This window comes from Lathyrus oleraceus, chromosome 3, assembly GCF_024323335.1.
Source record: "Lathyrus oleraceus cultivar Zhongwan6 chromosome 3, CAAS_Psat_ZW6_1.0, whole genome shotgun sequence".
In the NCBI taxonomy this organism is placed as follows: domain Eukaryota; kingdom Viridiplantae; phylum Streptophyta; class Magnoliopsida; order Fabales; family Fabaceae; genus Lathyrus; species Lathyrus oleraceus.
This window is the reverse complement of record NC_066581.1, coordinates 206,828,826-206,844,307: the sequence shown is the minus strand read 5'-3', so window position 1 is coordinate 206,844,307 and position 15,482 is coordinate 206,828,826.

Here is a 15,482-nt window from a genome sequence, read left to right as displayed (position 1 = left end):
CGTCTTCCTTCAGTCTTCTCCATGTCCAGAAGAGCAGCAATTGATTTTTCTATGATCACTATCTTGACTCCTAGAACGTATGAGACAATGTAGTGATCGTCAGCGTCAGCGAACCTCCAAAATTCTTTTACCAGATTTGTGTAGACTGGGCTATAGAGACGTTGAAAGTAGTTTTCCCACCCTTGCTTCTTCAGTTCATCAGTGAGGTTGACACCATTTCTTCGCATGTTGTCAAAATCCACCAAGGTTTCACACATCACTTCCAGCTTTTCAAACGGTCTTACAAGATGAATATGAGGCTGACGATCAAGAATGTGAGGTTCTTTGTAAATGGGAGTGGAAACGACACCGGTGACTGCTGGGTTTTGATGGCTTGAACTTGAAGCTTGCTCAGTTGAGTTCATCTGTTGAGAGAAGTTGTACACAGACTGTTGTTGAGAATACATGAAGAGTGTTGATGAACTTGAGGTGAAGGTTGAAGAACTTGAGTAACACTACAGAAATTCCTTTGAGAGAGAGGAAAACTGAAGGAGAGGGTTAGGTGTGTTTGTGAGTGAAAAGTGTGCAATTGTGAAATGAAGCGTTTAAATACCCAAATTAGGGCGCATGCAAAACGACACAGAAGTTTGAGTTTAGCACATAAACCAAGTACGCACGTTAGAGGGAGAATGATTACAACTCATAAATGATATCTAATCCCAAAATCAGCACACTACTCGAGGAGATCTCAAGAGACTGTTTCTTGATTACTGCTAGACAGTTGTCTAGAAGTTCCAAGGTCAGACGCATGATACTCCACATGTTACTTTATCTGATCTTCAGGAATACCAAGGGGTTGGTTCCTGGAGATTTCTAACTCAGATGACTTCTAACTAGTAGTAGCATCGGAGTCAGATACAGAATCCAACTGTTTACTTCAGAGTCTTATTTTGCTAATTCAGAGGCACATTTTATTCAGGACAATTTTGAATGTTTAGATTTTTTAAGATAAAAGAGAATTTATCTTCAGCAAGGGGTTTGGTAAAGATGTCAGCCCATTGATGGTCTGTATCAATAAATTTTAACATTACTACCCCTTTCTGAACATAGTCTCTAATGAAATGATGTTTTATTTCTATGTGCTTAGCTCTAGAGTGCAAAATAGGATTCTTACTTAAATAGATGGAAACAGTATTGTCACAGAAGATAGGAATGTTACTCTCAAAGATTTGAAGATCCTCTAGTTGATTCTTTATCCAGAGCATCTGAGTAGTGCATAATGATGTTGAAATATATTCTGCTTCTGCAGTGGACAAGGCTATGGTTGATTGTCTTTTGCTGGCCCAGGATATCAGATTCTTTCCCAGGAGCTGACAATTTCCAGATGTACTTTTATATTCCATTCTATCCCCTGTGTAATCTGCTTCACAATAACCAGAAAGTCTATACTCTGATGTTTTCTCATACATCAGGCCCATGTTAGGAGTTCCTTTCAGATATCTGAGTATTCTTTTAACAGCTGTTAAATGAGATTCTCTAGGATTTGATTGGAATCTGGCACAGAGACAAACACTAAACAGAATATCAGGACGTGTAGCAGTCAGATAGAGAAGAGAGCCTATCATACCACGATAGAGCTTCTAACAAACCTTTTGACTAACTTCTTCTTTTTCTAGAATGCAAGTTGGATGCATGGGTGTCTTAGCAGGTTTGCATTCCGCCATTTCGAATTTCTTCAGAACGTCTTTTATGTATTTACTTTGATGAACATAGGTGGCTTCTGAAGCTTGATTGATTTGAATTCCTAGAAAGAACTTTAGTTCTTATATTAAGCTCATTTCAAATTCTGCCTGCATTAGCTCAGAGAATTCTTGACACACAGAGGGGTTAGCTGAACAAAAAATGATGTCATCAACATATATCTGGCATATCATAAGGTCATTATTAATGTTTTTACAGAAGAGTGTAGAGTCAACTTTCCCTCTGATAAAATCATGTTCCAAAAGAAAATTACTTAGCCTTTCATACCAAGCTCTAGGAGCTTGTTTTAGTCCGTATAAAGATTTCTTAAGTTTAAAAACATGTTCTGGACAATTTGAATTTTCAAAACCTGGAGGTTGATTAACATACACTTCTTCTGATATATAGCCATTAAGAAATGCGCTCTTGACATCCATTTGATATAGTTTGATAGAATGATTTACAGTGAAAGAAACAAGTAAGCGAATAGATTCTAACCTGGCGACTGGGGCAAAGGTTTCATTATAGTCAATGCCTTCTTGTTGACTGTACCCTTGAGCCATCAGTCGAGCTTTATTTCTGACGACTTCGCCTTTCTCATTTAGCTTGTTTTTGAACACCCATCTGGTTCCAATAATGTGAGTGCCTTTGGGTTTAGGAACAAGATCCCATACGTCATTCTTTGAGAATTGATCTAGCTCTTCTTGCATGGCTAGAACCCAATCGTCATCTTGAAGTGCCTCATCACAAGAAGTAGGCTCGATCAGAGATACTAGTCCTAGAGGGGTTTCTTCAGGTACCTTGAAGGTTGACCTAGTTCGAATAGGTTCATCCTTGTTTCCTAGAATCAACTCTTCAGATATGTTGGGGTGACTTTTAGATTTATTTTGGATCGTTGGGGCTTTAGTTCCTTCTGAACTTTGTATATCAGATACTTCTGGTGCTTTGATCTTCTCTTCAGAACCTGCAAGAGTAATCTCCAGATCTGTAAGTTTCTCAACAAGCTTTGACTTTTCAGGGTCAAGCTTATCATTAAATCTGACGTGAATTGATTCTTCCACAATTTTGGTTTCAGTATTGTATACTCTATAGCCTTTAGAGCGTTCTGAGTATCCTAACATAATACCTTTTTGTGCTTTTGAATCAAACTTGTTTAGATGTTCTTTAGTATTTAGAATAAAGCAAGAGCATCCAAAAGAATGAAAATAAGAAATGTTGGGTTTTCTTCCTTTACACAGTTCATAGGGAGTCTTTTCCAGAATAGGTCTTATGGAGATTCTATTCTGAATATAACGTACTTTATTTACTGCTTCAGCCCAAAAGTGCTTAGCCACGTTTGTTTCATTGATCATGGTTCTGACCATCTCTTGGAGTGTCCTATTCTTCCTTTCTACAACTCCATTTTGTTGTGGAGTTCTAGGACAGGAGAAATCATGGGATATTCCATTAGAGTCAAATAATTCTTCAAAAAATTTATTTTCAAATTCTCCACCATGATCACTTCTGACTCTGATGATTTTAGAGTCAAATTCGTTTTGCTCTTTGGAACAGAAGCTAGTGAATACAGAGTGAGACTCACCCTTATGCTTTAAGAATTTTACCCATGTCCAGCGACTAAAGTCATCAACAATAACTAGTCCATATTTCTTCCCATTAACTGATGTTGTTTTAACAAGACCAAACAAATCAATGTGAAGAAGTTCCAGAGGCTTAGAGGTAGAAACAATATTTTTCTTTTTAAAAGATGATTTTGAAAATTTTCCTTTCTGACATGCTTCACATAGAGCATCTCTTCAGCTTGGGTAGACCTCTGACTAACTCGAGTTTATTTAGCTGAGATAGCTTTCTCATGCTAATGTGGCCCAAGCGTCTATGCCATACCCATTGCTCTTCATGAACAGACATTAAACATTTTACATTTTGTTCTTTTAAATCTAAAAGATTTATTTTATAAATATTGTTTTTCCTCTTGCTAGTGAATAGGACTGTTCCATTGTTCTGACTAATTGCTTTACATGTTTTTTGAATGAAGATTACGTCATACCCGTTATCACTTAATTGACTTATTGATAACAGATTATGCATTAATCCTTCTACATAGAGAACATCAGATATAGAGGGAAGAGTACCATTACCAATAGTTTCGGAGCCTCTGATCCTTCCTTTCCGATTTCCTCCGAAACCTACGAATCCAGTATCTTTAAGTTCCAGGTTTTGGAACATATACTTTCTTCCCGTCATGTGTCACGAGCATCCAGAGTCCAGGTACCATGACTGGTGTTTTAACTATGTTGCATAAGATATCTGCAACATAACAATCTTATCTTTTGGTACCCATAATCTTTTGGGTCCTTTGTTATTAGTTTTCCCAGAGTTTCTTAACACTTTGGGTTTTCTAGGATTATCAAAGCATTGTGCTTGTGTATGTGTATAGTGATAGGAAAATGGAGATTTAGGTTTGTCATTAGTAGAAGTTTTATCTTCACTAGGATCATACCCAATTCCTCTTCTGTTGTTCTGACTGACCCCATAATCATGGATGCCATTCTGCTTCTCTCTATCCCATTCTTCAGAAACTTTTGAAAAGATTTTTCATATTCATAAATTACTGTGTTTGAAGTTTGTGGAGCTTGATATAACGCTTCTTCAAGTTTTGAGCATTGTTTATTTGTGGAATCTCTTTCTAATGTCAAGGTTCGGTTTTCATATTTTAGTTCTGAAACTGTTATCTCAAGTTTACCAAATTCTTCGAGGGTTTCTTCAAGCACCTCTTTTACAGCTTTAAATTTTTGTTTAAGTTTCTGATATGAGTTTAGAGTTTCAGATAGGCATGATTCAAGGTTAGAGCGAGAAAGATCAGAAAATACCTCTTCGGATTCAAATTCTCCATCTGAAGTATTCCTGGAGGTGGTAGCCATGAGTGCCACATTTTCCTGTTCATCAGAGTCTGATTATGATGAGTCAGGTCCACTGTCATCCCAGGTAGCCATCGGTCCTTTTTTGGTTCTAAAGGAACTTTTCTTGAAGTTCTCTTTTCTGGAGCTTTCTTTCTTCAACTTGGGACATTCTTTTCTATAATGACATGTTTCCTTACATTCATAGCAAGTTATATCTTTGTTAGATTGACCTTTTGAAGTTGGTTCTGATCGATCTCCTTTGGATCTTGGTTTTCTGAAGTTATTATTCTTTTTTCTCCAGAGTTGTTTTACTCTTCTGGTTAAGAGGGATAATTCTTCCTCATCGTCAGAATCTTCCTTTTCAGAGTCATCAATGTCTTCTTCTTCAGCCTGGAAGGCTTTGTTTCTATCAGACTTGCGCCTTTCTGATCTGGACTTTAGTGCTACATACTTGATCTTCTTCTGAGGCTCATCTTCCTCTAGTTCTATCTCGTGACTTCTGAGTGAACTGACGAGTTCTTCAAGGCTGATGTTGTTCAGATCCTTTGATAATTTTAAGGATGTGACCATAGGTCTCCATTTCTTTGGCAAGCTTCTGATGATCTTCTTGACATGGTCCGCAGTTGTATATCCTTTATCTAGCACTTTGAGTCCTGCAATTAAAGTTTGGAATCTAGAAAACATTACCTCTATAGCTTCATTGTCCTCCATTTTAAAGGCTTCATACTTCTGGATTAGAGCCAGAGCCTTTATTTCTTTGACTTGAGAGTTTCCTTCGTGAGTCATCCTTAGGGAGTCAAGTATCCCTTTAGTTGTTTCCCTGTTGGTATTTTTTCATACTCATTGTAGGAAATGGCATTGAGAAGTATCGTTCTGGCTTTGTGATGGTTCTTGAGTTCACGCTTCTGATCATCTGACATTTTGCTTCTGGGAATGGCAACTCCAGCATCTGTCACAGGTGGTATGTAGCCAATTGTGACAATGTCCCAGAGATCGGCGTCGTAGCCCAGAAAGAAACTTTCAATTCTGTCTTTCCAATAATCAAATTGCTCTCCATCAAAGACTGGAGGTTTAGCGTTGTAACTATCTCTTTCATTTGTGTTGGCCATAGTTTTTCTCACTCTGGATCTCTCTACACTGTTAAGTGTTTGATTAGAAAATCAATAACAGAGCCGAAACTCTGATACCAATTGAAGGTGAGAAAAAACAAGAAAGGGGGGTTTGAATTGTTTTGGAAATAAAAGCTTTTTCAAATATAAGAACACACAGAATTTTATACTGGTTCGCTTAGAAAACAAAGCTACTCCAGTCCACCCATCCAAGGTGATTTCGCCTTCAAAAAGGACTTAATCCACTAATCTTGAAAGATTACACAACCAATCGTCTAAGAGAATAATCTCTTAGCCCTCTCAAGTATACAGACTGCGCAGAGTCACTTGAGGAACAAAAACAATTTATGCAAAATAGAGTTCTAATGTAAAGCGCTTCTAAGAGTAAGCGAGTATTACAGAAAAGTATTAGAATAAGATTTTTTCACGTAAGAGCAGCAGCTCGTGAAAAAATGAGAGAATATGAATGAAGTTTCTGTGCGTCGCAGATGTGTGTCTCTCTAGTGAGGTAAACTGTCCTTTATATAGTAGTTAAGAAGGACCGTTGGAGTGATGACAGAATCTTGGTCTTTGATGAGTATTCAATGTCATTACTTATGTGTTTCTTTATATAACCATTTTGTCTCCCTTTTAAATTCTTTCTTAAAATACTTCCTTTCCATAGTGAGAATTATTTTCGTTATGCTTTCTGGACTTGTGAATCTTTATCAGAGTCTTGATGTACCAGAGTTATTCTTCAGAAGATGATCATGTCTGACTTCATCAGAGCTTCTCAGAGTACTAGTCTTCTAAAGTATCAGAGCCTACGACCAGTAGAATGTTGGAGCTTCTGGTTCTGTCTTTCTTTGATCATAATCAGAACTTCTTGGACGTACTCCTTTCTCAGCGGCTCTGATCCTTTAATACTTTGTGTAACACCTCAAAATTTGCCCTCCTCTTCTTGAGACTAGCTTGGGTCATTGCATGTTATATTTTAGAGCATTGGGCATTTCATTTTGCATCTCAATTAAAATAAGAAGGTTATCCTCCAAGGTCTTTTCAAAAGATGGAGAAGTTAAGTGATTCAAGCCTGAGGGTCTCTATGAATTGATGATCAACCATCAGAGGGCATGGGCTTCAATTAGGGTTTCTTGATTCTTCAAAGGTTTTGAGCATCATTTTGTTTTCAAGGATATATTACCATTATCATGGTTCTATCATTATCAAGGGTTTCATTGTTTATCCTCAGGTTCCTCTGGATTAGGGTTGTGACCTCTGGTCAACCCTAATCAATACCATTCTTCCAACCAGGGCTTCTCAAAGAGATGAGGTATTTTATTGGGATGAGTATCACATGATTGTTACAAGGGGCTTACATGAGCTAGGGTTTCATTTTTGAGCAATTTCCCCAAGTGGTAGAGGCTCAAGTGGGTCAAGACATTTCAAGGTCATCTAAGGACCGAAAAGTCAACTGTGCAGTCAACTGAGGGATATGAGGTGGGGAAATGAGTTGAAACACCTCAATCATGTTCAAAAAAAAGTCCATTTGTCATTCTAAACATCTATCTTGAAGATTTTGAAGTCATGGCAAAAGTTTCCAAAAATGGGAAATGACCTGTAATTTCAAGTTTCCAAAAATGGCAAGTTTCTGGTCCACATTCAACTTGACTTATCAACATCAAAGAAGTTTCAAATGGATTTTTAGTGAACATGAAAGTTGTATATCTTTGTCTCCCCTTTCCAAAAAGTCCTAATTCATGTCCATATGATGATTGGTTAAGAAGTTATGGCCAAATGATCACAAGGTGTGCATGGAAGTTCAAAGTGACATAACTTTTGATACAAAGCTCCAAATAGGTCCATTCTTTTTGCAAAATGCTCCTCATGATCAAGACTTTTCAAATGAACCATTTTCGTGCATGAGAGAAGCTTGTATGCTCATTATTTCACCCATGATCATTTTGGAGGGAATTTCCACAATTCAAATTTGGCTTATGGTATAAGCAAAATAACACTTCAAGCATGATCCTTGGTTGGTTTTAAGTGATTCCAAACCCTTGCATGAGCATGTGTACGTGGGACATGGCCATGCTAAGCTCATTTTGCATTTTTGCACTTTGATCCAATTCTCACTAATCATGATTAAACAAAGGCTAATTTGGTTTTCAGCATCATTAGCATGAGATATAAAAGCCAAACTCTAATCCATAACCTCCATAATAGAATTTCAGATCTCAAATTTTCAAGTTTCCCTCCATTTTTCTCTCTCTTCGATTCTTGATTTTCTTCACACAAACACCAATAATATTTGCATATTCTTGATCATGGAGCTTCATTGAGCAAGATCCATCATTCATTTGTGGCAATTCATCAAGAAATCGTGCAGATCAAAAGCTTCATCAAGTGGATCGGATTTTGCAATTGAGGAAGATTAAGAAGTTTTCAACGGTTGATCTTTTCATAAAGCTTCAAGGCAAGAAAAGTAGAGTAGATCTGGAGCTTTTGGACACTTGAGAGCTTGATTTCAGAGAACTGCAATTCCAAGTAGGTTGAAATCGATCCTCTCCTTTTGTTATTTTCTTGTTATAATTGTGTAGATCTTACTTAGCTGAGCTTGTACATATGTTTAGATCTTGATTTGGTTGAGTATTGTGCATGCTATGTTGAATATAAGTTTTGTTGTCATAAATGTTTTGCTTCGATCCAGAAATTATAGGATGAATTAGATGAAATGAACATGATATTTGGAATGTATGTGGAAGGACGGTTCGAACGGTGTATAATTAGTAGGATTCTGGAAATTTTTGGTTGAATGTCACCGGAATGTCACCGGAGAAGACGACCGGAGCTTAGCTTCGGCGTCTGGTTTTTTTTTAGGGTTTGTGCCATCTGTGTGCTGACTGTGTGCTTGCTTGGACATTCCATTGGTTGTGCTTGCTTTGACCGTGCCACGTGAGTGAGGAATGATGATGTGTGCTGATGAATTATTTAATGAAACGCGTCGTTTCATTTAGTCCTATGTGTATGCCATGTAACTGCTCGCTTGTGTGTTTGATTGGTTATTATTGTTTGACCGTGCCATGCATGCATGTTGACTGCTGAGTGTGCTGCTGACTGTTTAATGAAGCTGTGCGTTTTGGCCTTTTAAATTTGAACCGTTTGATTGTTTTTCGCGCTTGATCATGTGGCTATGATTATTTCTGAGTTTTATTCAAATGTTTTATTTCCCTCCTTTATTTCCATGTTATTTCATTTCATTTAGTCATTTTTGAAAATTCATAAAAAATTGAAAAATGGTCCAAATTAACTCCAATTTTTTTTTCATAGCTTTGTTTTAGTGTCTAGTTTTTTATGGTATTATTTTCATGATTTGTTGATGTCTGATTTTTTAATTGTGAATTTTTTATTGGACATTGTGTTAATTTGACATGTTATGATCAATGCTTTGTGAAATGCTATGTGTTGATCCAATTAATCTGATTTTTTGTGTGCTTGATCTTCACATGTGATATGATTTTTTGAGCACTGGTTGGGATTTTTTCTCATATGCTATCATTGTTTTTGACACATGAAGATGTATGTGACAATTTGTGTCACATTTTTGGCATTCAATTTGTGCATTTTTGTTCATCTATCATTTGAACTTTTCTGGATTTGATTTTTTGCATGACGATTGTTCATAACATGAGAAACTTACATAAAAAATTTCAAGGTCATTGCATGCTTTTCTGTTTTGATTTGAATTTTCTAATTTGGATGTCCATTTTGTGCTCATTTGTTGGTCTTTGCATAGCATGAGCCATTTGAGGTACTTGCTTTATAAATTGATATTGGTCCTTTTGAGGACATTTTTTTGAATGTTTGAATGTGCAATATGTGAAAGATTGGGTTCTGTTTTAATCATTTGGTTTGGTTTTGGACCTAGTCTTTGTACTAGTGTTTTGTACATGAACTAACCTTGTCTTGTGTTTCAGGTTTGGACACTTAGCATTAATGGTTGAGTTGCTCACCTTTTGAGATGCAAATTGGATTGTGTTCTGACTTCTTTGTGTTTTGTAGGGATTTAAGTTGATGAGTTGAGCTTATTGCCTCATTTGATTGCTTGAACATTGCTCATTGCATTGTGTAACAGTTGGATGGTTTCCCTGTTTGTTTTCTGATTGGTTGTCTGAGATATTAACTGTTTAGCTTTTGTACAGGTACATTAGTTGCTTGCTTTTAGATCTTGCTTGAGCTTTGGATTGTGGTTGATACACCACTTAGGTAGCTATCTTCTTACTCCATGTAGTCTGGAAGTCCTGTCACCTTTTTGGCAGGCATTTTGCTGGCAAGTCCTCCTTAAGAGGCTCTGTTTGTGTTTGTTTACAATTGTGCCCAAGACCTCCAAGATGAGGCATATGTTACTTGATAAGTCCTCCTAAGTGAAGAGGAAATTGACGGATAGAAGGGATTAGTAGCCAATCCCCCGTTATTCAGTGAGTCGTTCTTTATACTCGCACTACGTGCTGATGCTTCTGAACATGTACCCAAGATCTTTGTCCAGTGTCTGTCAAGTGGAATAGGATCCCTCTTTCTGGATCCCCACACTTTCTTTGTCATGAGCTCACCTAGGCCAGGGTTAAGAGCATGAGGTCTCATCCTCATTTCCATTTTAATCAGCTTCACCCTAACTCTCAATGTTAGTGGTTAAGAGCTACAGATTACCCCTTACAGTTTGGCTTGTTTGTCGAGGTTGATATGACCCCTCTTGACTAAAGCCTACCCCTTGTTTGGGCCTCTTGTATGGATATAGTGTGTGATGCTTGTTCACTTGTGCTAGTATGTTTATCTGCTTTCCTCTTCTCATCTCCATTTCTGTAGGAGTTGTATGGTTGACTTCTGAGGAAGTAGGATTCTTGTTAGAGACCTCAACTTAGGGATATTTGATGGCATGAAAACTATTAGGCTCGAGTCTTAGTCTCCCTATTAGTTTGTTGTTTCCCTGGTCTCTGGTTAGAAGAGTGTTGTACCCCTGTTAAGGGGAACTACGTCGCCCTGATTCTCATACCAGATGAGATACGTAGGCAGGAGGTTGATGGTAACCTCTCCGGGCAACCTTTTCTTTTTTTGTTGTTTTATGTGTGTGTACCCTTTGTTTGTCTTCTTTGGTGTGAGTACCCGTTTGTTCAGCGTGTGCATGTGTTGTATGTTCATTACCTTGAGGATTTCTTCTGTCATCACTTGGGGTTCAGATTTGGGTTCACCTATACTGATTTGGGGGGTTTAACTGTATCACTTGGGGTTTATCTTTGGGGTTCATCTTTGGATATTTGATTACTGTGTTGGGGTAATCTGATAACCTTTTTCTTTGGTGTTCGCTGGTTAGCGTGTGCTATTGTTTGGAGTTGGATGTAAGTCCATGTATTGGCATTCTGTTTCCTTTTGTTTGTTGTTGTTAGGAGTCGGATATAAGTCCATGTATTGGCATTCTGTTTCCTTTTGAGTGTTTCTTTTGACGTCTCAGCGTCTCTTTTTGGTGTTTTGTTTTGGCGTGCGTTAGCCGAGTTACGAGTGCTCTGATTCTTCTCTGGATAGAGAAGATACGTAGGCATAGGATGCAATATCCTAGCGAGCATGTCTCCCTTTCCCCGAACTACGTTGACTCTGATGTTTGTTTCTGACAAACTACGTAGGCCCAGGATGCGACATCCTGCCGAGTCCATTTCCTCCATCTTCTTCCACTTGTTTATTATTCCAGTTTGTGCAATTTCTTTGAGCAGTTTTATTAGCAACATTTTTCTATTCTTTGAGCTATCTTTTGAGCGTGGATCCCGTCGAGTACGACGGACGTGAGCGGTGCTAATACCTTCCCCTTGCGTAACCGACTCCCGTACCTTGTAATCTCTGGTCGTAAGACCGTTCCTTTCCCTTTATTAGGTTAGTCCTGCGCTCCCTTTCCGTCATAGGATGAATAGCATCGGTGGCGGCTCTGTAAACTGTATTTTTTCCGCCGGTTGTTTTTCGCGTTGCGACACTTTGTATCTGACATACGTTTGTATCTGATATATGATCAGAGTCCTTCATAATTGTTCAGAGTCCTGCGTGAATGTTCAGATTCCTGCATGAATGTTCAGAGTCCTGCATACTTAGAAAAAATCTCGTTAGAGTGCTATTTTTGGTTTCATCCTTTGTTATCATCAAAATCTTAGAAATCTATTGTAGAACCAGTTTTGTTCTTACATCTATTTGTTTGTAAACATCATTTTGTACCAAATATATATGCACACAAAAAGGGCTCCCTGGGAGTACCTAGGACACTTTGGGTGCTAACACCTTCCCTCTATGTAACCAACCCCCTTACCTGTAATCTCTGACATTTTATTAGTTTTGATTTGAAAACTTCTTACTTTTGGGTTTTGTTTGTATTTTTTCCCTTTTCCCTTGGAAACAATAAAAGTGCGGTGGCGACTCTTGTTATTTGATGTCTAGCTTATCCATAGCTTGATGATCATGAATTTACCGCTACACTTACCATGATAGCTCTTACGGTGACTCTGCCAAGCTTTCATCTTCTCTTGGATCATCTTGATCTTCTCGGTAGTCTACTGAACAATCTCTAGTCCAAGGATAACTGATCGGAAAAATAGCAAGTGTACTATTTTTACCGATGTAGTAATACAGAGTTTTATTTCCAAGTATCGATCTCAGGGATTGCGTAGGAAATACTTATTTCACTTCTGACTCTATTAGAATAAAAAGATAATGGTTTGGTTGGTTTGGAAATTTGTAACAATAAACACAAAAAGATAATGGTTTGGTTGATTTAACCAGTCATGAATTCAATCAAGATTTCCTTAATACACATGCAACATTCAATTCATAACATAGTAATAAGGAAATCCTTAGATAGAATTCATAACATCAGATCGAATCAGGACCACCTCCCTAGCATTGGGGGTTTAGCCTCTCATAGTATTCAAAGAAATCATAGTATAGAAATTAAACATTACAAAGAATTAGGAGATTTTGATCTTCAATGGGTGATGCCCCTGAATCTCGCCGTCTTCAAATCCTCCGTAGTAGCTATCTTTTCAGTGCAGTGTTTTCTTTCGTACGTCAAAAGTCCTTCTCTATCTCTCCAAAGTCTTCTAATAGCCTCAGATGGTTTTTTTCCCAGCAAGAAGTCCAAAATACCCTTAATGAACAGGGCAGATCGACACAACAAAAAGTAAAATTTCTCAGCCGCGTCCATCAACACGGGCAGTGTGGATTCACACGGCTGCCCGTGTTGATTCACATGGGCCGTGTGGATTCACACGGGTGCCCGTGTTGATTCACACGGGCCGTGTGGATTCACACCGGTGCCCGTGTTGCTCTTCAAAAGTTGTGTTTTTTAAAGCAAGCTACAGAGGCATCAACACGGGTCGTGTTGGTGCACATGGGTGCCCGTGTTAACCCTCTGTTTTACCTCTTGGAGTGCTTGTTTCCTGACAAACAACACGGGCTGTGTTGATGTACACGGGGGCCCATGTTGACTTGTTGTATCTTCATATTTTGGCCTTCCGGAGCATCCAATACTCGACTACTAGTCCTTTGGAACCTATGCAACAACCTGCAACATTAACACTACCAAATCGAAGCATAAAAAGAGACCTTTTGACATAAACAAGTAACAAAATGCAATGCACTAATAACCTAACAAAACATGTTAAATGACTTTAAAACAAGTAAAAACAACCACAAGTCTTACCAAAGTGATGAAAATATGTCGGATAAAAGGTGGGAATTCAATGGAAATGGTGACCGATCACAACCCCAAACTTGTTTAATTGCTTGTCCTCAAGTGATGTATTGAGTCCAAACAAAGGTCATCCACGAATTCATTTTCCACAATGCAACCTTGTCCTTCACAACTTGTGTTCTTCCTTTCCAATCAAGTTTCCGATTTTCCTGACTCAGACTGTTCACCACATTTTCACATTAGAAGCCTCGTTACCTGTAAGCTTTTTCACACACTCACAACATCTCTCATGGTTAGGGTGTTTACACTCACAGCACAACATGCAATACCAAACTCTTAAATTTGAATACATTCTAATTTCACTACAACAACAGATTCCACACACTTTATGAGGTCTTTTTGGTTGTAACGGGGCTTGGGTACGGTGGGATAAACACATAAATGGATAATAAATGGTTAATATGGGGTTTATCAAACAAAAGGCTAAGGCTCAATGGGGTTCACGAAGGGTAAACATACAAATAGGGATGGCTAGAAAGGCTCTGGGCTAAACAAACAACTTGCCTCGGTGTGTGTTGTCATGCTGTGAAGTGTCAAAAGAACATGCGCAAAATCAGAGTGATAAAGTCATACCTGGCTGAACTCTCATGCTGATATTTAGTGTTTGGCCTTTATATTCTCACCATGTTGGTTAAACTTACAAGCTCTGAAGCCTCCTAGTGTCATGTGGTTTCTTTTCCGATTCAGTTCTACCATACCGCTCTCTTGGTCCAGTGTCACCAAATTGTGTCCGACTTTTACTTTCTCATGGTTGCATCAACTTCCGGGGTACCTTAATAGAACAAGTATGAGGGGTGTCTTTCATCCACTACAACCGATCCCGGATTCATCCATAATTTCTCATCACTCTGTACACACAGGTAAACAATAAAAACAAAATACTACGACAACAGAAGCAAAAACGAAAGCCAAAAACGATGAAGGAAAATATGAACAAAATGAAAACGAAATAAAACATGAAAGGAAACCCCCCCCCCCCCCCCACACACACACCTGAACTAAACATTGACCTCAATGTTTAAATCCAGATACAAAGGGGACTCACAGCGACTACTGTTGTTTTACTGCACTTGTGTGGTTTCCTTCCATTTTGAGGTGTTTGTGACTTTGCCCTTCTAATTCTCCTCCTCCCCTACAATAAAATTTTAGCACACACAAAGAAAAAGAAAAACTAAATAAATTAGAAATCAAACGTGTGGGTTGCCTCCCACAAAGTGCTCCGTTTAACGTCGCATGGCTCGATGGTTCATTTCCCTTATCATGGGGGTGTTTCAGGTTCAAAACCTTGTTGCACCTCTTGTCTACAACTCGGACGTTGTCTCTTTTATCAGTGTGGACTCCTTTGTGCCTCGATTCCTTTTTAACCTTCCTTTCGGTGTTAGGAATATTTCCGTTTATGGTGGCTACTGGCAGTGGTGAGACTTTGATAGTATTCAATGTCCTGATTAAGCCTACTTGATACTGAAATTTTGTATCTTCATCCATCTCCTGATCTTCAATAGCATTCAATGTTATTTCCTTGTTGTGAACTTTCAAGGTTAACGTGCACTCATCCATGTCGAGCTTGCATCGAATCGTCTTCATGAAAGGTCGACCCAGAATGATGGGTGCCTCATTGTGTTCAGGTATTTCTAGGATTACGAAATCAACTGGAAAAGTCAAGTCTGCTATTGTTACCAACACACCTTCAGCTATAGCATATGCATCTTTTCTTGAGTGATCTGCAAACTTCAGATTGGGCTTTATATCACTGATATTTTTAATACCCAGCCTGTGATAGATCGATAATGGCATCAGATTCACACTAGCTCCAAAATCTATTAGTACCTTTTTGAAGGTTCTTTCTTCGATTGTGCATGGTACTGTGACGGTTCCTGGATCCTTTTGTTTGTTAGGAATGTTCTGCTCCAGGGAGTTTGCATTATATTGTTCCTTACTGGATACCTGTTCTTCAGTGGTTGGTTTCTTTTCAGCCATTACCTCTTCCACGAATTTCTT